The sequence below is a fragment of the Brachyhypopomus gauderio genome, chromosome 1, assembly GCF_052324685.1.
Source record: "Brachyhypopomus gauderio isolate BG-103 chromosome 1, BGAUD_0.2, whole genome shotgun sequence".
Lineage (NCBI taxonomy): Eukaryota > Metazoa > Chordata > Actinopteri > Gymnotiformes > Hypopomidae > Brachyhypopomus > Brachyhypopomus gauderio.
Genome location: NC_135211.1, coordinates 24,829,821 through 24,849,427, shown reverse-complemented (window position 1 = coordinate 24,849,427; position 19,607 = coordinate 24,829,821). Strand labels below are relative to the sequence as shown.

The 19,607-nt window shown below is 45.5% G+C and overlaps 26 non-coding genes across 26 annotated transcripts; all 26 read right to left on the bottom strand.

Moving 5' to 3' along the window:
* Nucleotides 1-332: 332 nt before the first annotated feature.
* trnal-aag (transfer RNA leucine (anticodon AAG)) lies at nt 333-414 on the bottom strand. Its single transcript has one exon. It is a non-coding gene; the product is annotated as a tRNA-Leu (tRNA).
* Nucleotides 415-1,023: 609 nt separating this feature from the next.
* trnal-uag (transfer RNA leucine (anticodon UAG)) lies at nt 1,024-1,105 on the bottom strand. The gene has a single exon. It is a non-coding gene; the product is annotated as a tRNA-Leu (tRNA).
* Nucleotides 1,106-1,714: 609 nt separating this feature from the next.
* Nucleotides 1,715-1,796, bottom strand: trnal-aag (transfer RNA leucine (anticodon AAG)). Its single transcript has one exon. It is a non-coding gene; the product is annotated as a tRNA-Leu (tRNA).
* Nucleotides 1,797-2,403: 607 nt separating this feature from the next.
* trnal-aag (transfer RNA leucine (anticodon AAG)) lies at nt 2,404-2,485 on the bottom strand. Its single transcript has one exon. It is a non-coding gene; the product is annotated as a tRNA-Leu (tRNA).
* Nucleotides 2,486-3,785: 1,300 nt separating this feature from the next.
* trnal-aag (transfer RNA leucine (anticodon AAG)) lies at nt 3,786-3,867 on the bottom strand. The gene has a single exon. It is a non-coding gene; the product is annotated as a tRNA-Leu (tRNA).
* Nucleotides 3,868-5,167: 1,300 nt separating this feature from the next.
* On the bottom strand, nt 5,168-5,249 carry trnal-aag (transfer RNA leucine (anticodon AAG)). Its single transcript has one exon. It is a non-coding gene; the product is annotated as a tRNA-Leu (tRNA).
* A 609-nt stretch (nt 5,250-5,858) lies between these two features.
* On the bottom strand, nt 5,859-5,940 carry trnal-aag (transfer RNA leucine (anticodon AAG)). Its single transcript has one exon. It is a non-coding gene; the product is annotated as a tRNA-Leu (tRNA).
* A 609-nt stretch (nt 5,941-6,549) lies between these two features.
* trnal-uag (transfer RNA leucine (anticodon UAG)) lies at nt 6,550-6,631 on the bottom strand. The gene has a single exon. It is a non-coding gene; the product is annotated as a tRNA-Leu (tRNA).
* Nucleotides 6,632-7,240: 609 nt separating this feature from the next.
* trnal-aag (transfer RNA leucine (anticodon AAG)) lies at nt 7,241-7,322 on the bottom strand. Its single transcript has one exon. It is a non-coding gene; the product is annotated as a tRNA-Leu (tRNA).
* A 607-nt stretch (nt 7,323-7,929) lies between these two features.
* Nucleotides 7,930-8,011, bottom strand: trnal-aag (transfer RNA leucine (anticodon AAG)). Its single transcript has one exon. It is a non-coding gene; the product is annotated as a tRNA-Leu (tRNA).
* A 609-nt stretch (nt 8,012-8,620) lies between these two features.
* Nucleotides 8,621-8,702, bottom strand: trnal-uag (transfer RNA leucine (anticodon UAG)). The gene has a single exon. It is a non-coding gene; the product is annotated as a tRNA-Leu (tRNA).
* A 609-nt stretch (nt 8,703-9,311) lies between these two features.
* Nucleotides 9,312-9,393, bottom strand: trnal-aag (transfer RNA leucine (anticodon AAG)). The gene has a single exon. It is a non-coding gene; the product is annotated as a tRNA-Leu (tRNA).
* Nucleotides 9,394-10,000: 607 nt separating this feature from the next.
* Nucleotides 10,001-10,082, bottom strand: trnal-aag (transfer RNA leucine (anticodon AAG)). Its single transcript has one exon. It is a non-coding gene; the product is annotated as a tRNA-Leu (tRNA).
* Nucleotides 10,083-10,691: 609 nt separating this feature from the next.
* trnal-uag (transfer RNA leucine (anticodon UAG)) lies at nt 10,692-10,773 on the bottom strand. The gene has a single exon. It is a non-coding gene; the product is annotated as a tRNA-Leu (tRNA).
* A 609-nt stretch (nt 10,774-11,382) lies between these two features.
* Nucleotides 11,383-11,464, bottom strand: trnal-aag (transfer RNA leucine (anticodon AAG)). The gene has a single exon. It is a non-coding gene; the product is annotated as a tRNA-Leu (tRNA).
* Nucleotides 11,465-12,071: 607 nt separating this feature from the next.
* trnal-aag (transfer RNA leucine (anticodon AAG)) lies at nt 12,072-12,153 on the bottom strand. Its single transcript has one exon. It is a non-coding gene; the product is annotated as a tRNA-Leu (tRNA).
* A 609-nt stretch (nt 12,154-12,762) lies between these two features.
* trnal-uag (transfer RNA leucine (anticodon UAG)) lies at nt 12,763-12,844 on the bottom strand. The gene has a single exon. It is a non-coding gene; the product is annotated as a tRNA-Leu (tRNA).
* A 609-nt stretch (nt 12,845-13,453) lies between these two features.
* Nucleotides 13,454-13,535, bottom strand: trnal-aag (transfer RNA leucine (anticodon AAG)). Its single transcript has one exon. It is a non-coding gene; the product is annotated as a tRNA-Leu (tRNA).
* Nucleotides 13,536-14,142: 607 nt separating this feature from the next.
* Nucleotides 14,143-14,224, bottom strand: trnal-aag (transfer RNA leucine (anticodon AAG)). The gene has a single exon. It is a non-coding gene; the product is annotated as a tRNA-Leu (tRNA).
* Nucleotides 14,225-14,833: 609 nt separating this feature from the next.
* Nucleotides 14,834-14,915, bottom strand: trnal-uag (transfer RNA leucine (anticodon UAG)). The gene has a single exon. It is a non-coding gene; the product is annotated as a tRNA-Leu (tRNA).
* Nucleotides 14,916-15,524: 609 nt separating this feature from the next.
* On the bottom strand, nt 15,525-15,606 carry trnal-aag (transfer RNA leucine (anticodon AAG)). Its single transcript has one exon. It is a non-coding gene; the product is annotated as a tRNA-Leu (tRNA).
* A 607-nt stretch (nt 15,607-16,213) lies between these two features.
* On the bottom strand, nt 16,214-16,295 carry trnal-aag (transfer RNA leucine (anticodon AAG)). Its single transcript has one exon. It is a non-coding gene; the product is annotated as a tRNA-Leu (tRNA).
* A 609-nt stretch (nt 16,296-16,904) lies between these two features.
* trnal-uag (transfer RNA leucine (anticodon UAG)) lies at nt 16,905-16,986 on the bottom strand. Its single transcript has one exon. It is a non-coding gene; the product is annotated as a tRNA-Leu (tRNA).
* A 609-nt stretch (nt 16,987-17,595) lies between these two features.
* On the bottom strand, nt 17,596-17,677 carry trnal-uag (transfer RNA leucine (anticodon UAG)). Its single transcript has one exon. It is a non-coding gene; the product is annotated as a tRNA-Leu (tRNA).
* A 609-nt stretch (nt 17,678-18,286) lies between these two features.
* trnal-aag (transfer RNA leucine (anticodon AAG)) lies at nt 18,287-18,368 on the bottom strand. The gene has a single exon. It is a non-coding gene; the product is annotated as a tRNA-Leu (tRNA).
* Nucleotides 18,369-18,977: 609 nt separating this feature from the next.
* trnal-aag (transfer RNA leucine (anticodon AAG)) lies at nt 18,978-19,059 on the bottom strand. Its single transcript has one exon. It is a non-coding gene; the product is annotated as a tRNA-Leu (tRNA).
* Nucleotides 19,060-19,607: the final 548 nt, after the last annotated feature.

The window sequence follows — 19,607 nt, the reverse complement described above, 5'->3', positions numbered from 1 at the left end:
CTTCTCAGAGACTGGAGCCTAAATCCAGTGCCTTAGACCACTCAGACACGCTACCACAGGAAGACTGCATTTGCTGACATTCTTGTGGAAGAAGGTGAATTTTTCTTCTGTCAGAAGAGGAAAGATGCATCATTTCCTGCCTGTTATCAAAACACCGCAGGGTCTTCAATGTCGCCTAAGAACAAAGCCAGGTATGAGCATTTGCAAATGGCATCGTAGCATGGCTCTCTGCTACCATCATGCGAATAACTGCTCTTCAGCCTTGGGTCAGGCACCGTTGTTGAGAGTGATTAGGTATAAGAATTCTTCTGCCATCTCCTAAAAACACTGCTTGGCAGCGGTGGGGTTCGAACCCACGCCTCCGCAGAGACTGGAGCCTTAATCAAGCGCCTTAGACCGCTCGGCCACGCTACCCTGTGGTAATCTCTTTTTTGCAATTTTCAAGTCTGGAGTCCTCCAAAGCAGCATTCTCAACTTGGTACATGAGCAGGGCTGAACTTGTGAGGAACAATGCTTGCCTAACTTTCAAAGTAAAAAATGCTAAGCTATATGTAACTCTGAAAAAGAAGAAGGGTTCCAATGTCTTTTTCAAATTGTTTCCCGTCATCTGTACTGGAAGAGAGGGTTTTCAAGAGAACACAAAGGCAAGAATCATTGTAAAGTTACCAGCTGGCAGCATTCGATGCCATGCCTTCTCAGAGACTGGAGCCTAAATCCAGTGCCTTAGACCACTCAGACACGCTACCACAGGAAGACTGCATTTGCTGACATTCTTGTGGAAGAAGGTGAATTTTTCTTCTGTCAGAAGAGGAAAGATGCATCATTTCCTGCCTGTTATCAAAACACCGCAGGGTCTTCAATGTCGCCTAAGAACAAAGCCAGGTATGAGCATTTGCAAATGGCATCGTGGCATGGCTCTCTGCTACCATCATGCGAATGACTGCTCTTCAGCCTTGGGTCAGGCACCATTGTTGAGAGTGATTAGGTATAAGAATTCTTCTGCCATCTCCTAAAAACACTGCTTGGCAGCGGTGGGATTCGAACCCACGCCTCCGCAGAGACTGGAGCCTAAATCCAGCGCCTTAGACCGCTCGGCCACGCTACCCTTTGGTAATATCTTTTTTGCAATTTTCAAGTCTGGAGTCCTCCAAAGCAGCATTCTCAACTTGGTACATGAGCAGGGCTGAACTTGTGAGGAACAATGCTTGCCTAACTTTCAAAGTAAAAAATGCTAAGCTATATGTAACTCTGAAAAAGAAGAAGGGTTCCAATGTCTTTTTCAAATTGTTTCCCGTCATCTGTACTGGAAGAGAGGGTTTTCAAGAGAACACAAAGGCAAGAATCATTGTAAAGTTACCAGCTGGCAGCATTCGATCCCATGCCTTCTCAGAGACTGGAGCCTAAATCCAGTGCCTTAGACCACTCAGACACGCTACCACAGGAAGACTGTATTTGCTGACATTCTTGTAGAAGAAGCTGAATTTGTCTTCTGTCAGAAGAGGAAATATGCATCATTTCCTGCCTGTTATCAAAACACTGCAGGGTCTTCAATGTCGCCTAAGAACAAAGCCAGGTATGAGCATTTGCAAATGGCATCGTAGCATGGCTCTCTGCTACCATCATGCGAATAACTGCTCTTCAGCCTTGGGTCAGGCACCGTTGTTGAGAGTGATTAGGTATAAGAATTCTTCTGCCATCTCCTAAAAACACTGCTTGGCAGCAGTGGGATTCGAACCCACGCCTCCGCAGAGTCTGGAGCCTTAATCCAGCGCCTTAGACCGCTCGGCCACGCAACCCTGTGGTAATCTCTTTTTTGCAATTTTCAAGTCTGGAGTCCTCCAAAGCAGCATTCTCAACTTGGTACATGAGCAGGGCTGAACTTGTGAGGAACAATGCTTGCCTAACTTTCAAAGTAAAAAATGCTAAGCTATATGTAACTGAAAAAGAAGAAGGGTTCCAATGTCTTTTTCAAATTGTTTCCCGTCATCTGTACTGGAAGAGAGGGTTTTCAAGAGAACACAAAGGCAAGAATCATTGTAAAGTTACCAGCTGGCAGCATTCGATCCCATGCCTTCTCAGAGACTGGAGCCTAAATCCAGTGCCTTAGACCACTCAGACACGCTACCACAGGAAGACTGTATTTGCTGACATTCTTGTAGAAGAAGCTGAATTTGTCTTCTGTCAGAAGAGGAAAGATGCATCATTTCCTGCCTGTTATCAAAACACTGCAGGGTCTTCAATGTCGCCTAAGAACAAAGCCAGGTATGAGCATTTGCAAATGGCATCGTAGCATGGCTCTCTGCTACCATCATGCGAATAACTGCTCTTCAGCCTTGGGTCAGGCACCGTTGTTGAGAGTGATTAGGTATAAGAATTCTTCTGCCATCTCCTAAAAACACTGCTTGGCAGCAGTGGGATTCGAACCCACGCCTCCGCAGAGACTGGAGCCTTAATCAAGCGCCTTAGACCGCTCGGCCACGCTACCCTGTGGTAATCTCTTTTTTGCAATTTTCAAGTCTGGAGTCCTCCAAAGCAGCATTCTCAACTTGGTACATGAGCAGGGCTGAACTTGTGAGGAACAATGCTTGCCTAACTTTCAAAGTAAAAAATGCTAAGCTATATGTAACTCTGAAAAAGAAGAAGGGTTCCAATGTCTTTTTCAAATTGTTTCCCATCATCTGTACTGGAAGAGAGGGTTTTCAAGAGAACACAAAGGCAAGAATCATTGTAAAGTTACCAGCTGGCAGCATTCGATCCCATGCCTTCTCAGAGACTGGAGCCTAAATCCAGTGCCTTAGACCACTCAGACACGCTACCACAGGAAGACTGCATTTGCTGACATTCTTGTGGAAGAAGGTGAATTTTTCTTCTGTCAGAAGAGGAAAGATGCATCATTTCCTGCCTGTTATCAAAACACCGCAGGGTCTTCAATGTCGCCTAAGAACAAAGCCAGGTATGAGCATTTGCAAATGGCATCGTGGCATGGCTCTCTGCTACCATCATGCGAATGACTGCTCTTCAGCCTTGGGTCAGGCACCGTTGTTGAGAGTGATTAGGTATAAGAATTCTTCTGCCATCTCCTAAAAACACTGCTTGGCAGCGGTGGGATTCAAACCCACGCCTCCGCAGAGACTGGAGCCTAAATATAGCGCCTTAGACCGCTCGGCCACGCTACCCTTTGGTAATATCTTTTTTGCAATTTTCAAGTCTGGAGTCCTCCAAAGCAGCATTCTCAACTTGGTACATGAGCAGGGCTGAACTTGTGAGGAACAATGCTTGCCTAACTTTCAAAGTAAAAAATGCTAAGTTATATGTAACTCTGAAAAAGAAGAAGGGTTCCAATGTCTTTTTCAAATTGTTTCCCGTCATCTGTACTGGAAGAGAGGGTTTTCAAGAGAACACAAAGGCAAGAATCATTGTAAAGTTACCAGCTGGCAGCATTCGATCCCATGCCTTCTCAGAGACTGGAGCCTAAATCCAGTGCCTTAGACCACTCAGACACGCTACCACAGGAAGACTGTATTTGCTGACATTCTTGTAGAAGAAGCTGAATTTGTCTTCTGTCAGAAGAGGAAAGATGCATCATTTCCTGCCTGTTATCAAAACACCGCAGGGTCTTCAATGTCGCCTAAGAACAAAGCCAGGTATGAGCATTTGCAAATGGCATCGTAGCATGGCTCTCTGCTACCATCATGCGAATAACTGCTCTTCAGCCTTGGGTCAGGCACCGTTGTTGAGAGTGATTAGGTATAAGAATTCTTCTGCCATCTCCTAAAAACACTGCTTGGCAGCGGTGGGATTCGAACCCACGCCTCCGCAGAGACTGGAGCCTTAATCCAGCGCCTTAGACCGCTCGGCCACGCTACCCTGTGGTAATCTCTTTTTTGCAATTTTCAAGTCTGGAGTCCTCCAAAGCAGCATTCTCAACTTGGTACATGAGCAGGGCTGAACTTGTGAGGAACAATGCTTGCCTAACTTTCAAAGTAAAAAATGCTAAGCTATATGTAACTCTGAAAAAGAAGAAGGGTTCCAATGTCTTTTTCAAATTGTTTCCCGTCATCTGTACTGGAAGAGAGGGTTTTCAAGAGAACACAAAGGCAAGAATCATTGTAAAGTTACCAGCTGGCAGCATTCGATCCCATGCCTTCTCAGAGACTGGAGCCTAAATCCAGTGCCTTAGACCACTCAGACACGCTACCACAGGAAGACTGCATTTGCTGACATTCTTGTGGAAGAAGGTGAATTTTTCTTCTGTCAGAAGAGGAAAGATGCATCATTTCCTGCCTGTTATCAAAACACCGCAGGGTCTTCAATGTCGCCTAAGAACAAAGCCAGGTATGAGCATTTGCAAATGGCATCGTAGCATGGCTCTCTGCTACCATCATGCGAATAACTGCTCTTCAGCCTTGGGTCAGGCACCGTTGTTGAGAGTGATTAGGTATAAGAATTCTTCTGTCATTTCCTAAAAACACTGCTTGGCAGCGGTGGGATTCGACCCCACACATCCGCAGAGACTGGAGACTAAATCCAGCTCCTTAGACCGCTCGGCCACGCTACCCTGTGGTAATATCATTTTTGCAATTTTCAAGTCTGGAGTCCTCCAAAGCAGCATTCTCAACTTGGTACATGAGCAGGGCTGAACTTGTGAGGAACAATGCTTGCCTAACTTTCAAAGTAAAAAATGCTAAGCTATATGTAACTCTGAAAAAGAAGAAGGGTTCCAATGTCTTTTTCAAATTGTTTCCCGTCATCTGTACTGGAAGAGAGGGTTTTCAAGAGAACACAAAGGCAAGAATCATTGTAAAGTTACCAGCTGGCAGCATTCGATCCCATGCCTTCTCAGAGACTGGAGCCTAAATCCAGTGCCTTAGACCACTCAGACACGCTACCACAGGAAGACTGTATTTGCTGACATTCTTGTAGAAGAAGCTGAATTTGTCTTCTGTCAGAAGAGGAAAGATGCATCATTTCCTGCCTGTTATCAAAACACTGCAGGGTCTTCAATGTCGCCTAAGAACAAAGCCAGGTATGAGCATTTGCAAATGGCATCGTAGCATGGCTCTCTGCTACCATCATGCGAATAACTGCTCTTCAGCCTTGGGTCAGGCACCGTTGTTGAGAGTGATTAGGTATAAGAATTCTTCTGCCATCTCCTAAAAACACTGCTTGGCAGCGGTGGGGTTCGAACCCACGCCTCCGCAGAGACTGGAGCCTTAATCAAGCGCCTTAGACCGCTCAGCCACGCTACCCTGTGGTAATCTCTTTTTTGCAATTTTCAAGTCTGGAGTCCTCCAAAGCAGCATTCTCAACTTGGTACATGAGCAGGGCTGAACTTGTGAGGAACAATGCTTGCCTAACTTTCAAAGTAAAAAATGCTAAGCTATATGTAACTCTGAAAAAGAAGAAGGGTTCCAATGTCTTTTTCAAATTGTTTCCCGTCATCTGTACTGGAAGAGAGGGTTTTCAAGAGAACACAAAGGCAAGAATCATTGTAAAGTTACCAGCTGGCAGCATTCGATCCCATGCCTTCTCAGAGACTGGAGCCTAAATCCAGTGCCTTAGACCACTCAGACACGCTACCACAGGAAGACTGTATTTGCTGACATTCTTGTAGAAGAAGCTGAATTTGTCTTCTGTCAGAAGAGGAAAGATGCATCATTTCCTGCCTGTTATCAAAACACTGCAGGGTCTTCAATGTCGCCTAAGAACAAAGCCAGGTATGAGCATTTGCAAATGGCATCGTAGCATGGCTCTATGCTACCATCATGCGAATAACTGCTCTTCAGCCTTGGGTCAGGCACCGTTGTTGAGAGTGATTAGGTATAAGAATTCTTCTGCCATCTCCTAAAAACACTGCTTGGCAGCGGTGGGATTCGAACCCACGCCTCCGCAGAGACTGGAGCCTTAATCCAGCGCCTTAGACCGCTCGGCCACGCTACCCTGTGGTAATCTCTTTTTTGCAATTTTCAAGTCTGGAGTCCTCCAAAGCAGCATTCTCAACTTGGTACATGAGCAGGGCTGAACTTGTGAGGAACAATGCTTGCCTAACTTTCAAAGTAAAAAATGCTAAGCTATATGTAACTCTGAAAAAGAAGAAGGGTTCCAATGTCTTTTTCAAATTGTTTCCCGTCATCTGTACTGGAAGAGAGGGTTTTCAAGAGAACACAAAGGCAAGAATCATTGTAAAGTTACCAGCTGGCAGCATTCGATCCCATGCCTTCTCAGAGACTGGAGCCTAAATCCAGTGCCTTAGACCACTCAGACACGCTACCACAGGAAGACTGCATTTGCTGACATTCTTGTGGAAGAAGGTGAATTTTTCTTCTGTCAGAAGAGGAAAGATGCATCATTTCCTGCCTGTTATCAAAACACCGCAGGGTCTTCAATGTCGCCTAAGAACAAAGCCAGGTATGAGCATTTGCAAATGGCATCGTGGCATGGCTCTCTGCTACCATCATGCGAATGACTGCTCTTCAGCCTTGGGTCAGGCACCGTTGTTGAGAGTGATTAGGTATAAGAATTCTTCTGCCATCTCCTAAAAACACTGCTTGGCAGCGGTGGGATTCAAACCCACGCCTCCGCAGAGACTGGAGCCTAAATGCAGCGCCTTAGACCGCTCGGCCACGCTACCCTTTGGTAATATCTTTTTTGCAATTTTCAAGTCTGGAGTCCTCCAAAGCAGCATTCTCAACTTGGTACATGAGCAGGGCTGAACTTGTGAGGAACAATGCTTGCCTAACTTTCAAAGTAAAAAATGCTAAGCTATATGTAACTCTGAAAAAGAAGAAGGGTTCCAATGTCTTTTTCAAATTGTTTCCCGTCATCTGTACTGGAAGAGAGGGTTTTCAAGAGAACACAAAGGCAAGAATCATTGTAAAGTTACCAGCTGGCAGCATTCGATGCCATGCCTTCTCAGAGACTGGAGCCTAAATCCAGTGCCTTAGACCACTCAGACACGCTACCACAGGAAGACTGTATTTGCTGACATTCTTGTAGAAGAAGCTGAATTTGTCTTCTGTCAGAAGAGGAAAGATGCATCATTTCCTGCCTGTTATCAAAACACTGCAGGGTCTTCAATGTCGCCTAAGAACAAAGCCAGGTATGAGCATTTGCAAATGGCATCGTAGCATGGCTCTCTGCTACCATCATGCGAATAACTGCTCTTCAGCCTTGGGTCAGGCACCGTTGTTGAGAGTGATTAGGTATAAGAATTCTTCTGCCATCTCCTAAAAACACTGCTTGGCAGCGGTGGGATTCGAACCCACGCCTCCGCAGAGTCTGGAGCCTTAATCCAGCGCCTTAGACCGCTCGGCCACGCAACCCTGTGGTAATCTCTTTTTTGCAATTTTCAAGTCTGGAGTCCTCCAAAGCAGCATTCTCAACTTGGTACATGAGCAGGGCTGAACTTGTGAGGAACAATGCTTGCCTAACTTTCAAAGTAAAAAATGCTAAGCTATATGTAACTGAAAAAGAAGAAGGGTTCCAATGTCTTTTTCAAATTGTTTCCCGTCATCTGTACTGGAAGAGAGGGTTTTCAAGAGAACACAAAGGCAAGAATCATTGTAAAGTTACCAGCTGGCAGCATTCGATCCCATGCCTTCTCAGAGACTGGAGCCTAAATCCAGTGCCTTAGACCACTCAGACACGCTACCACAGGAAGACTGTATTTGCTGACATTCTTGTAGAAGAAGCTGAATTTGTCTTCTGTCAGAAGAGGAAAGATGCATAATTTCCTGCCTGTTATCAAAACACTGCAGGGTCTTCAATGTCGCCTAAGAACAAAGCCAGGTATGAGCATTTGCAAATGGCATCGTAGCATGGCTCTCTGCTACCATCATGCGAATAACTGCTCTTCAGCCTTGGGTCAGGCACCGTTGTTGAGAGTGATTAGGTATAAGAATTCTTCTGCCATCTCCTAAAAACACTGCTTGGCAGTGGTGGGATTCGAACCCACGCCTCCGCAGAGACTGGAGCCTTAATCAAGCGCCTTAGACCGCTCGGCCACGCTACCCTGTGGTAATCTCTTTTTTGCAATTTTCAAGTCTGGAGTCCTCCAAAGCAGCATTCTCAACTTGGTACATGAGCAGGGCTGAACTTGTGAGGAACAATGCTTGCCTAACTTTCAAAGTAAAAAATGCTAAGCTATATGTAACTCTGAAAAAGAAGAAGGGTTCCAATGTCTTTTTCAAATTGTTTCCCGTCATCTGTACTGGAAGAGAGGGTTTTCAAGAGAACACAAAGGCAAGAATCATTGTAAAGTTACCAGCTGGCAGCATTCGATCCCATGCCTTCTCAGAGACTGGAGCCTAAATCCAGTGCCTTAGACCACTCAGACACGCTACCACAGGAAGACTGCATTTGCTGACATTCTTGTGGAAGAAGGTGAATTTTTCTTCTGTCAGAAGAGGAAAGATGCATCATTTCCTGCCTGTTATCAAAACACCGCAGGGTCTTCAATGTCGCCTAAGAACAAAGCCAGGTATGAGCATTTGCAAATGGCATCGTGGCATGGCTCTCTGCTACCATCATGCGAATGACTGCTCTTCAGCCTTGGGTCAGGCACCGTTGTTGAGAGTGATTAGGTATAAGAATTCTTCTGCCATCTCCTAAAAACACTGCTTGGCAGCGGTGGGATTCAAACCCACGCCTCCGCAGAGACTGGAGCCTAAATCCAGCGCCTTAGACCGCTCGGCCACGCTACCCTTTGGTAATATCTTTTTTGCAATTTTCAAGTCTGGAGTCCTCCAAAGCAGCATTCTCAACTTGGTACATGAGCAGGGCTGAACTTGTGAGGAACAATGCTTGCCTAACTTTCAAAGTAAAAAATGCTAAGCTATATGTAACTCTGAAAAAGAAGAAGGGTTCCAATGTCTTTTTCAAATTGTTTCCCGTCATCTGTACTGGAAGAGAGGGTTTTCAAGAGAACACAAAGGCAAGAATCATTGTAAAGTTACCAGCTGGCAGCATTCGATGCCATGCCTTCTCAGAGACTGGAGCCTAAATCCAGTGCCTTAGACCACTCAGACACGCTACCACAGGAAGACTGTATTTGCTGACATTCTTGTAGAAGAAGCTGAATTTGTCTTCTGTCAGAAGAGGAAAGATGCATCATTTCCTGCCTGTTATCAAAACACTGCAGGGTCTTCAATGTCGCCTAAGAACAAAGCCAGGTATGAGCATTTGCAAATGGCATCGTAGCATGGCTCTCTGCTACCATCATGCGAATAACTGCTCTTCAGCCTTGGGTCAGGCACCGTTGTTGAGAGTGATTAGGTATAAGAATTCTTCTGCCATCTCCTAAAAACACTGCTTGGCAGCGGTGGGATTCGAACCCACGCCTCCGCAGAGTCTGGAGCCTTAATCCAGCGCCTTAGACCGCTCGGCCACGCAACCCTGTGGTAATCTCTTTTTTGCAATTTTCAAGTCTGGAGTCCTCCAAAGCAGCATTCTCAACTTGGTACATGAGCAGGGCTGAACTTGTGAGGAACAATGCTTGCCTAACTTTCAAAGTAAAAAATGCTAAGCTATATGTAACTGAAAAAGAAGAAGGGTTCCAATGTCTTTTTCAAATTGTTTCCCGTCATCTGTACTGGAAGAGAGGGTTTTCAAGAGAACACAAAGGCAAGAATCATTGTAAAGTTACCAGCTGGCAGCATTCGATCCCATGCCTTCTCAGAGACTGGAGCCTAAATCCAGTGCCTTAGACCACTCAGACACGCTACCACAGGAAGACTGTATTTGCTGACATTCTTGTAGAAGAAGCTGAATTTGTCTTCTGTCAGAAGAGGAAAGATGCATAATTTCCTGCCTGTTATCAAAACACTGCAGGGTCTTCAATGTCGCCTAAGAACAAAGCCAGGTATGAGCATTTGCAAATGGCATCGTAGCATGGCTCTCTGCTACCATCATGCGAATAACTGCTCTTCAGCCTTGGGTCAGGCACCGTTGTTGAGAGTGATTAGGTATAAGAATTCTTCTGCCATCTCCTAAAAACACTGCTTGGCAGTGGTGGGATTCGAACCCACGCCTCCGCAGAGACTGGAGCCTTAATCAAGCGCCTTAGACCGCTCGGCCACGCTACCCTGTGGTAATCTCTTTTTTGCAATTTTCAAGTCTGGAGTCCTCCAAAGCAGCATTCTCAACTTGGTACATGAGCAGGGCTGAACTTGTGAGGAACAATGCTTGCCTAACTTTCAAAGTAAAAAATGCTAAGCTATATGTAACTCTGAAAAAGAAGAAGGGTTCCAATGTCTTTTTCAAATTGTTTCCCGTCATCTGTACTGGAAGAGAGGGTTTTCAAGAGAACACAAAGGCAAGAATCATTGTAAAGTTACCAGCTGGCAGCATTCGATCCCATGCCTTCTCAGAGACTGGAGCCTAAATCCAGTGCCTTAGACCACTCAGACACGCTACCACAGGAAGACTGCATTTGCTGACATTCTTGTGGAAGAAGGTGAATTTTTCTTCTGTCAGAAGAGGAAAGATGCATCATTTCCTGCCTGTTATCAAAACACCGCAGGGTCTTCAATGTCGCCTAAGAACAAAGCCAGGTATGAGCATTTGCAAATGGCATCGTGGCATGGCTCTCTGCTACCATCATGCGAATGACTGCTCTTCAGCCTTGGGTCAGGCACCGTTGTTGAGAGTGATTAGGTATAAGAATTCTTCTGCCATCTCCTAAAAACACTGCTTGGCAGCGGTGGGATTCAAACCCACGCCTCCGCAGAGACTGGAGCCTAAATCCAGCGCCTTAGACCGCTCGGCCACGCTACCCTTTGGTAATATCTTTTTTGCAATTTTCAAGTCTGGAGTCCTCCAAAGCAGCATTCTCAACTTGGTACATGAGCAGGGCTGAACTTGTGAGGAACAATGCTTGCCTAACTTTCAAAGTAAAAAATGCTAAGCTATATGTAACTCTGAAAAAGAAGAAGGGTTCCAATGTCTTTTTCAAATTGTTTCCCGTCATCTGTACTGGAAGAGAGGGTTTTCAAGAGAACACAAAGGCAAGAATCATTGTAAAGTTACCAGCTGGCAGCATTCGATGCCATGCCTTCTCAGAGACTGGAGCCTAAATCCAGTGCCTTAGACCACTCAGACACGCTACCACAGGAAGACTGTATTTGCTGACATTCTTGTAGAAGAAGCTGAATTTGTCTTCTGTCAGAAGAGGAAAGATGCATCATTTCCTGCCTGTTATCAAAACACTGCAGGGTCTTCAATGTCGCCTAAGAACAAAGCCAGGTATGAGCATTTGCAAATGGCATCGTAGCATGGCTCTCTGCTACCATCATGCGAATAACTGCTCTTCAGCCTTGGGTCAGGCACCGTTGTTGAGAGTGATTAGGTATAAGAATTCTTCTGCCATCTCCTAAAAACACTGCTTGGCAGCGGTGGGATTCGAACCCACGCCTCCGCAGAGTCTGGAGCCTTAATCCAGCGCCTTAGACCGCTCGGCCACGCAACCCTGTGGTAATCTCTTTTTTGCAATTTTCAAGTCTGGAGTCCTCCAAAGCAGCATTCTCAACTTGGTACATGAGCAGGGCTGAACTTGTGAGGAACAATGCTTGCCTAACTTTCAAAGTAAAAAATGCTAAGCTATATGTAACTGAAAAAGAAGAAGGGTTCCAATGTCTTTTTCAAATTGTTTCCCGTCATCTGTACTGGAAGAGAGGGTTTTCAAGAGAACACAAAGGCAAGAATCATTGTAAAGTTACCAGCTGGCAGCATTCGATCCCATGCCTTCTCAGAGACTGGAGCCTAAATCCAGTGCCTTAGACCACTCAGACACGCTACCACAGGAAGACTGTATTTGCTGACATTCTTGTAGAAGAAGCTGAATTTGTCTTCTGTCAGAAGAGGAAAGATGCATAATTTCCTGCCTGTTATCAAAACACTGCAGGGTCTTCAATGTCGCCTAAGAACAAAGCCAGGTATGAGCATTTGCAAATGGCATCGTAGCATGGCTCTCTGCTACCATCATGCGAATAACTGCTCTTCAGCCTTGGGTCAGGCACCGTTGTTGAGAGTGATTAGGTATAAGAATTCTTCTGCCATCTCCTAAAAACACTGCTTGGCAGTGGTGGGATTCGAACCCACGCCTCCGCAGAGACTGGAGCCTTAATCAAGCGCCTTAGACCGCTCGGCCACGCTACCCTGTGGTAATCTCTTTTTTGCAATTTTCAAGTCTGGAGTCCTCCAAAGCAGCATTCTCAACTTGGTACATGAGCAGGGCTGAACTTGTGAGGAACAATGCTTGCCTAACTTTCAAAGTAAAAAATGCTAAGCTATATGTAACTCTGAAAAAGAAGAAGGGTTCCAATGTCTTTTTCAAATTGTTTCCCGTCATCTGTACTGGAAGAGAGGGTTTTCAAGAGAACACAAAGGCAAGAATCATTGTAAAGTTACCAGCTGGCAGCATTCGATCCCATGCCTTCTCAGAGACTGGAGCCTAAATCCAGTGCCTTAGACCACTCAGACACGCTACCACAGGAAGACTGCATTTGCTGACATTCTTGTGGAAGAAGGTGAATTTTTCTTCTGTCAGAAGAGGAAAGATGCATCATTTCCTGCCTGTTATCAAAACACCGCAGGGTCTTCAATGTCGCCTAAGAACAAAGCCAGGTATGAGCATTTGCAAATGGCATCGTGGCATGGCTCTCTGCTACCATCATGCGAATGACTGCTCTTCAGCCTTGGGTCAGGCACCGTTGTTGAGAGTGATTAGGTATAAGAATTCTTCTGCCATCTCCTAAAAACACTGCTTGGCAGCGGTGGGATTCAAACCCACGCCTCCGCAGAGACTGGAGCCTAAATCCTGCGCCTTAGACCGCTCGGCCACGCTACCCTTTGGTAATATCTTTTTTGCAATTTTCAAGTCTGGAGTCCTCCAAAGCAGCATTCTCAACTTGGTACATGAGCAGGGCTGAACTTGTGAGGAACAATGCTTGCCTAACTTTCAAAGTAAAAAATGCTAAGCTATATGTAACTCTGAAAAAGAAGAAGGGTTCCAATGTCTTTTTCAAATTGTTTCCCGTCATCTGTACTGGAAGAGAGGGTTTTCAAGAGAACACAAAGGCAAGAATCATTGTAAAGTTACCAGCTGGCAGCATTCGATGCCATGCCTTCTCAGAGACTGGAGCCTAAATCCAGTGCCTTAGACCACTCAGACACGCTACCACAGGAAGACTGTATTTGCTGACATTCTTGTAGAAGAAGCTGAATTTGTCTTCTGTCAGAAGAGGAAAGATGCATCATTTCCTGCCTGTTATCAAAACACTGCAGGGTCTTCAATGTCGCCTAAGAACAAAGCCAGGTATGAGCATTTGCAAATGGCATCGTAGCATGGCTCTCTGCTACCATCATGCGAATAACTGCTCTTCAGCCTTGGGTCAGGCACCGTTGTTGAGAGTGATTAGGTATAAGAATTCTTCTGCCATCTCCTAAAAACACTGCTTGGCAGCGGTGGGATTCGAACCCACGCCTCCGCAGAGTCTGGAGCCTTAATCCAGCGCCTTAGACCGCTCGGCCACGCAACCCTGTGGTAATCTCTTTTTTGCAATTTTCAAGTCTGGAGTCCTCCAAAGCAGCATTCTCAACTTGGTACATGAGCAGGGCTGAACTTGTGAGGAACAATGCTTGCCTAACTTTCAAAGTAAAAAATGCTAAGCTATATGTAACTGAAAAAGAAGAAGGGTTCCAATGTCTTTTTCAAATTGTTTCCCGTCATCTGTACTGGAAGAGAGGGTTTTCAAGAGAACACAAAGGCAAGAATCATTGTAAAGTTACCAGCTGGCAGCATTCGATCCCATGCCTTCTCAGAGACTGGAGCCTAAATCCAGTGCCTTAGACCACTCAGACACGCTACCACAGGAAGACTGTATTTGCTGACATTCTTGTAGAAGAAGCTGAATTTGTCTTCTGTCAGAAGAGGAAAGATGCATCATTTCCTGCCTGTTATCAAAACACTGCAGGGTCTTCAATGTCGCCTAAGAACAAAGCCAGGTATGAGCATTTGCAAATGGCATCGTAGCATGGCTCTCTGCTACCATCATGCGAATAACTGCTCTTCAGCCTTGGGTCAGGCACCGTTGTTGAGAGTGATTAGGTATAAGAATTCTTCTGCCATCTCCTAAAAACACTGCTTGGCAGTGGTGGGATTCGAACCCACGCCTCCGCAGAGACTGGAGCCTTAATCAAGCGCCTTAGACCGCTCGGCCACGCTACCCTGTGGTAATCTCTTTTTTGCAATTTTCAAGTCTGGAGTCCTCCAAAGCAGCATTCTCAACTTGGTACATGAGCAGGGCTGAACTTGTGAGGAACAATGCTTGCCTAACTTTCAAAGTAAAAAATGCTAAGCTATATGTAACTCTGAAAAAGAAGAAGGGTTCCAATGTCTTTTTCAAATTGTTTCCCGTCATCTGTACTGGAAGAGAGGGTTTTCAAGAGAACACAAAGGCAAGAATCATTGTAAAGTTACCAGCTGGCAGCATTCGATCCCATGCCTTCTCAGAGACTGGAGCCTAAATCCAGTGCCTTAGACCACTCAGACACGCTACCACAGGAAGACTGCATTTGCTGACATTCTTGTGGAAGAAGGTGAATTTTTCTTCTGTCAGAAGAGGAAAGATGCATCATTTCCTGCCTGTTATCAAAACACCGCAGGGTCTTCAATGTCGCCTAAGAACAAAGCCAGGTATGAGCATTTGCAAATGGCATCGTGGCATGGCTCTCTGCTACCATCATGCGAATGACTGCTCTTCAGCCTTGGGTCAGGCACCGTTGTTGAGAGTGATTAGGTATAAGAATTCTTCTGCCATCTCCTAAAAACACTGCTTGGCAGCGGTGGGATTCAAACCCACGCCTCCGCAGAGACTGGAGCCTAAATCCTGCGCCTTAGACCGCTCGGCCACGCTACCCTTTGGTAATATCTTTTTTGCAATTTTCAAGTCTGGAGTCCTCCAAAGCAGCATTCTCAACTTGGTACATGAGCAGGGCTGAACTTGTGAGGAACAATGCTTGCCTAACTTTCAAAGTAAAAAATGCTAAGCTATATGTAACTCTGAAAAAGAAGAAGGGTTCCAATGTCTTTTTCAAATTGTTTCCCGTCATCTGTACTGGAAGAGAGGGTTTTCAAGAGAACACAAAGGCAAGAATCATTGTAAAGTTACCAGCTGGCAGCATTCGATGCCATGCCTTCTCAGAGACTGGAGCCTAAATCCAGTGCCTTAGACCACTCAGACACGCTACCACAGGAAGACTGTATTTGCTGACATTCTTGTAGAAGAAGCTGAATTTGTCTTCTGTCAGAAGAGGAAAGATGCATCATTTCCTGCCTGTTATCAAAACACTGCAGGGTCTTCAATGTCGCCTAAGAACAAAGCCAGGTATGAGCATTTGCAAATGGCATCGTAGCATGGCTCTCTGCTACCATCATGCGAATAACTGCTCTTCAGCCTTGGGTCAGGCACCGTTGTTGAGAGTGATTAGGTATAAGAATTCTTCTGCCATCTCCTAAAAACACTGCTTGGCAGCGGTGGGATTCGAACCCACGCCTCCGCAGAGTCTGGAGCCTTAATCCAGCGCCTTAGACCGCTCGGCCACGCAACCCTGTGGTAATCTCTTTTTTGCAATTTTCAAGTCTGGAGTCCTCCAAAGCAGCATTCTCAACTTGGTACATGAGCAGGGCTGAACTTGTGAGGAACAATGCTTGCCTAACTTTCAAAGTAAAAAATGCTAAGCTATATGTAACTGAAAAAGAAGAAGGGTTCCAATGTCTTTTTCAAATTGTTTCCCGTCATCTGTACTGGAAGAGAGGGTTTTCAAGAGAACACAAAGGCAAGAATCATTGTAAAGTTACCAGCTGGCAGCATTCGATCCCATGCCTTCTCAGAGACTGGAGCCTAAATCCAGTGCCTTAGACCACTCAGACACGCTACCACAGGAAGACTGTATTTGCTGACATTCTTGTAGAAGAAGCTGAATTTGTCTTCTGTCAGAAGAGGAAAGATGCATCATTTCCTGCCTGTTATCAAAACACTGCAGGGTCTTCAATGTCGCCTAAGAACAAAGCCAGGTATGAGCATTTGCAAATGGCATCGTAGCATGGCTCTCTGCTACCATCATGCGAATAACTGCTCTTCAGCCTTGGGTCAGGCACCGTTGTTGAGAGTGATTAGGTATAAGAATTCTTCTGCCATCTCCTAAAAACACTGCTTGGCAGTGGTGGGATTCGAACCCACGCCTCCGCAGAGACTGGAGCCTTAATCAAGCGCCTTAGACCGCTCGGCCACGCTACCCTGTGGTAATCTCTTTTTTGCAATTTTCAAGTCTGGAGTCCTCCAAAGCAGCATTCTCAACTTGGTACATGAGCAGGGCTGAACTTGTGAGGAACAATGCTTGCCTAACTTTCAAAGTAAAAAATGCTAAGCTATATGTAACTCTGAAAAAGAAGAAGGGTTCCAATGTCTTTTTCAAATTGTTTCCCGTCATCTGTACTGGAAGAGAGGGTTTTCAAGAGAACACAAAGGCAAGAATCATTGTAAAGTTACCAGCTGGCAGCATTCGATCCCATGCCTTCTCAGAGACTGGAGCCTAAATCCAGTGCCTTAGACCACTCAGACACGCTACCACAGGAAGACTGCATTTGCTGACATTCTTGTGGAAGAAGGTGAATTTTTCTTCTGTCAGAAGAGGAAAGATGCATCATTTCCTGCCTGTTATCAAAACACCGCAGGGTCTTCAATGTCGCCTAAGAACAAAGCCAGGTATGAGCATTTGCAAATGGCATCGTGGCATGGCTCTCTGCTACCATCATGCGAATGACTGCTCTTCAGCCTTGGGTCAGGCACCGTTGTTGAGAGTGATTAGGTATAAGAATTCTTCTGCCATCTCCTAAAAACACTGCTTGGCAGCGGTGGGATTCAAACCCACGCCTCCGCAGAGACTGGAGCCTAAATCCAGCGCCTTAGACCGCTCGGCCACGCTACCCTTTGGTAATATCTTTTTTGCAATTTTCAAGTCTGGAGTCCTCCAAAGCAGCATTCTCAACTTGGTACATGAGCAGGGCTGAACTTGTGAGGAACAATGCTTGCCTAACTTTCAAAGTAAAAAATGCTAAGCTATATGTAACTCTGAAAAAGAAGAAGGGTTCCAATGTCTTTTTCAAATTGTTTCCCGTCATCTGTACTGGAAGAGAGGGTTTTCAAGAGAACACAAAGGCAAGAATCATTGTAAAGTTACCAGCTGGCAGCATTCGATGCCATGCCTTCTCAGAGACTGGAGCCTAAATCCAGTGCCTTAGACCACTCAGACACGCTACCACAGGAAGACTGTATTTGCTGACATTCTTGTAGAAGAAGCTGAATTTGTCTTCTGTCAGAAGAGGAAAGATGCATCATTTCCTGCCTGTTATCAAAACACTGCAGGGTCTTCAATGTCGCCTAAGAACAAAGCCAGGTATGAGCATTTGCAAATGGCATCGTAGCATGGCTCTCTGCTACCATCATGCGAATAACTGCTCTTCAGCCTTGGGTCAGGCACCGTTGTTGAGAGTGATTAGGTATAAGAATTCTTCTGCCATCTCCTAAAAACACTGCTTGGCAGCGGTGGGATTCGAACCCACGCCTCCGCAGAGACTGGAGCCTAAATCCAGCGCCTTAGACCGCTCGGCCACGCTACCCTTTGGTAATATCTTTTTTGCAATTTTCAAGTCTGGAGTCCTCCAAAGCAGCATTCTCAACTTGGTACATGAGCAGGGCTGAACTTGTGAGGAACAATGCTTGCCTAACTTTCAAAGTAAAAAATGCTAAGCTATATGTAACTCTGAAAAAGAAGAAGGGTTCCAATGTCTTTTTCAAATTGTTTCCCGTCATCTGTACTGGAAGAGAGGGTTTTCAAGAGAACACAAAGGCAAGAATCATTGTAAAGTTACCAGCTGGCAGCATTCGATGCCATGCCTTCTCAGAGACTGGAGCCTAAATCCAGTGCCTTAGACCACTCAGACACGCTACCACAGGAAGACTGTATTTGCTGACATTCTTGTAGAAGAAGCTGAATTTGTCTTCTGTCAGAAGAGGAAAGATGCATCATTTCCTGCCTGTTATCAAAACACTGCAGGGTCTTCAATGTCGCCTAAGAACAAAGCCAGGTATGAGCATTTGCAAATGGCATCGTAGCATGGCTCTCTGCTACCATCATGCGAATAACTGCTCTTCAGCCTTGGGTCAGGCACCGTTGTTGAGAGTGATTAGGTATAAGAATTCTTCTGCCATCTCCTAAAAACACTGCTTGGCAGCGGTGGGATTCGAACCCACGCCTCCGCAGAGACTGGAGCCTTAATCAAGCGCCTTAGACCACTCGGCCACGCTACCCTGTGGTAATCTCTTTTTTGCAATTTTCAAGTCTGGAGTCCTCCAAAGCAGCATTCTCAACTTGGTACATGAGCAGGGCTGAACTTGTGAGGAACAATGCTTGCCTAACTTTCAAAGTAAAAAATGCTAAGCTATATGTAACTCTGAAAAAGAAGAAGGGTTCCAATGTCTTTTTCAAATTGTTTCCCGTCATCTGTACTGGAAGAGAGGGTTTTCAAGAGAACACAAAGGCAAGAATCATTGTAAAGTTACCAGCTGGCAGCATTCGATGCCATGCCTTCTCAGAGACTGGAGCCTAAATCCAGTGCCTTAGACCACTCAGACACGCTACCACAGGAAGACTGTATTTGCTGACATTCTTGTAGAAGAAGCTGAATTTGTCTTCTGTCAGAAGAGGAAAGATGCATCATTTCCTGCCTGTTATCAAAACACTGCAGGGTCTTCAATGTCGCCTAAGAACAAAGCCAGGTATGAGCATTTGCAAATGGCATCGTAGCATGGCTCTCTGCTACCATCATGCGAATAACTGCTCTTCAGCCTTGGGTCAGGCACCGTTGTTGAGAGTGATTAGGTATAAGAATTCTTCTGCCATCTCCTAAAAACACTGCTTGGCAGCGGTGGGATTCGAACCCACGCCTCCGCAGAGTCTGGAGCCTTAATCCAGCGCCTTAGACCGCTCGGCCACGCAACCCTGTGGTAATCTCTTTTTTGCAATTTTCAAGTCTGGAGTCCTCCAAAGCAGCATTCTCAACTTGGTACATGAGCAGGGCTGAACTTGTGAGGAACAATGCTTGCCTAACTTTCAAAGTAAAAAATGCTAAGCTATATGTAACTGAAAAAGAAGAAGGGTTCCAATGTCTTTTTCAAATTGTTTCCCGTCATCTGTACTGGAAGAGAGGGTTTTCAAGAGAACACAAAGGCAAGAATCATTGTAAAGTTACCAGCTGGCAGCATTCGATCCCATGCCTTCTCAGAGACTGGAGCCTAAATCCAGTGCCTTAGACCACTCAGACACGCTACCACAGGAAGACTGTATTTGCTGACATTCTTGTAGAAGAAGCTGAATTTGTCTTCTGTCAGAAGAGGAAAGATGCATAATTTCCTGCCTGTTATCAAAACACTGCAGGGTCTTCAATGTCGCCTAAGAACAAAGCCAGGTATGAGCATTTGCAAATGGCATCGTAGCATGGCTCTCTGCTACCATCATGCGAATAACTGCTCTTCAGCCTTGGGTCAGGC